This window comes from Littorina saxatilis, linkage group LG1, assembly GCF_037325665.1.
Source record: "Littorina saxatilis isolate snail1 linkage group LG1, US_GU_Lsax_2.0, whole genome shotgun sequence".
NCBI lineage: Eukaryota > Metazoa > Mollusca > Gastropoda > Littorinimorpha > Littorinidae > Littorina > Littorina saxatilis.
Genome location: NC_090245.1, coordinates 98660321 through 98662820, shown reverse-complemented (window position 1 = coordinate 98662820; position 2500 = coordinate 98660321). Strand labels below are relative to the sequence as shown.

General features: G+C 38.5%; 2 non-coding genes across 2 annotated transcripts in view; both read right to left on the bottom strand.

Annotated features, from left to right (window-relative positions):
- The window catches only part of Trnae-cuc (transfer RNA glutamic acid (anticodon CUC)), a 72-nt gene extending 29 nt beyond the window's left edge, over window positions 1–43 (bottom strand). Inside the window, exon 1 of the tRNA in view lies at window positions 1–43. This exon is cut by the window's left edge and continues 29 nt beyond it. This is a non-coding gene — a tRNA (tRNA-Glu).
- A 2262-nt stretch (window positions 44–2305) lies between these two features.
- Window positions 2306–2377, bottom strand: Trnae-cuc (transfer RNA glutamic acid (anticodon CUC)). The gene has a single exon. It is a non-coding gene; the product is annotated as a tRNA-Glu (tRNA).
- Window positions 2378–2500: the final 123 nt, after the last annotated feature.

Genomic DNA, 2500 nt, shown 5'->3' with positions numbered 1-2500 from the left:
TCGCGGTGAGAGCGCGAAATCCTAACCACTAGACCACTTGGGAAGCTGGTCAGATAATGTAAGTAAGGGGCTATAATGATGGAACCAGCAGAACATCTTGTTACAATCAGGGAGGGAGGCGAAGGGGGGCAACGTTGACTATAGATTCCCAGCCTATCTGAAAACATATAATCAATAATTGACTAAATTTAAAACAACAACAATTCCTACTAGTACGTAACAGAGAACGGAAAGAAAAACAAAACAAATAGAAGATAATAAAAACAAGAAAATCCTCCGAGGTAGGAAAAACACCCCCGTCAAAGGGAAATAACCTTCTCAGTTGGTGGCAGTGACTGAGTGAGAATGGTTATTACCCTTTGACCATTAATATTTCCCTCTATAAGTCCTTGTATAATTTTAATCCACCAATAACTCCCTAACCGTGTGTTTGACTGGTCCCATTTTTTGTAAGGACCGTCTCAGGAATGTATAGAACCTGTTCACCAAGTTTGGTGACGATCGGTCCGTTCATTCTTGAGATCTATATGCGAACACAAACACACAAACAAACAAACAAACAAACAAACAAACAAACAAACACATCGACCGAAACCTATACACACCCCTATACCGGGGGTGTAACTATACCGGGGGTGTAATAACTAATCATAGAACAAATAAGAAATTACATATGAATGCCAGTTTTCCTCACAAACCATAAATAAGATCAGTAGGTATGGAGGAAATTGTTAACGCATCGGGCTGTTTTTATATTTAGTCAAGTTTTGACTAAATATTTTAACATCGAGGGGGAATCGAAACGAGGGTCGTGGTGTATGTGTGTGTGTGTGTGCGTGTGTGCGTGTGTGTGTGTGTGTAGAGCGATTCAGACTAAACTACTGGACCGATCTTTATGAAATTTGACATGAGAGTTCCTGGGTATGAAATCCCCGAACGTTTTTTTCATTTTTTTGATAAATGTCTTTGATGACGTCATATCCGGCTTTTCGTGAAAGTTGAGGCGGCACTGTCACGCCCTCATTTTTCAACCAAATTGGTTGAAATTTTGGTCAAGTAATCTTCGACGAAGCCCGGGGTTCGGTATTGCATTTCAGCTTGGTGGCTTAAAAATTAATTAATGACTTTGGTCATTAAAAATCGGAAAATTGTAAAAAAAAATAAAAATTTATAAAACGATCCAAATTTACGTTTATCTTATTCTCCATCATTTGCTGATTCAAAAAACATATAAATATGTTATATTCGGATTAAAAACAAGCTCTGAAAATTAAATATATAAAAATTATTATCAAAATTTTTTTTTCGAAATCGTTTTAAAAACACTTTCATCTTATTCCTTGTCGGTTCCTGATTCCAAAAACATATAGATATGATATGTTTGGATTAAAAACACGCTCAGAAAGTTAAAACGAAGAGAGGTACAGAAAAGCGTGCTATGCAGCATAGCGTAACCACTACCCCGCTCTTCTTGTCAATTTCACTGCCTATGCCGTGAGCGATGGACCACGAGTATACGGTCTTGCTGCGTTGCATTGCGTTCAGTTTCATTCTGTGAGTTCGACAGCTACTTGACTAAATATTGTATTTTCGCCTTACGCGACTTGTTGTTTGGTTGTTTGCTTGTTTGTATCACAAAAAACTGCTTGTTTTCTTTCTGTTTACGATCAGCGTTTTGTCTAGTGTTAATGAGCGAGGGTGTTGGTAAGTAGGTGAATAAATCAATAATACAAACAGTCCTGTAAATGACTAAGAATGACACTTTATGAACACCTATACATGTACACACAAAAACACTCCTGGAGATTATCGTTTATTGTTTGCAACACTTGTTACTGACACATGGTAACATTTCATTAGAAAAGATCGCTCTCGATATCTCTATTGCTGTATACTTGTCCCCAGTTTTGTACGATTTTTACACCCCCGGTATAGGGGTGTGTATAGGATTCGCTCGATGTGTTTGTTTGTTTGTTTGTTTGTGTTCGCATATAGATCTCAAGAATGAACGGACCGATCGTCACCAAACTTGGTGAACAGGTTCTATACATTCCTGACACGGTCCTTACAAAAATTGGGACCAGTCAAACACACGGTTAGGGAGTTATTGGTGGTGGATTAAAATTATACAAGGACTTATAGAGGGACATATTAATGGTCAAAGGGAAATAACCATTCTCACTGCCACCAACTGAGAAGGTTATTTCCCTTTGACGGGGGTGTTTTTCCTACCTCGGAGGAATTTCTTGTTTATTTTCATTTTCAAATTTGAATAATATAATGAAGTAAACTGGGGGAAAAATATTTCCCAAGCGGGGAATCGAACCCCGGCCGTCGCGGTGAGAGCGCGAAATCCTAACCACTAGACCACTTGGGAAGCTGTAAGTATAAAAGTGGGTAACAATAAATATAGGCACGGAACTAACGGAACATCTTGTTACTATCAGTTACTCTCTCTTCTTTCTCTCTCTCTCTTTCTCGCTCTCTCTTTCTCTCTCTC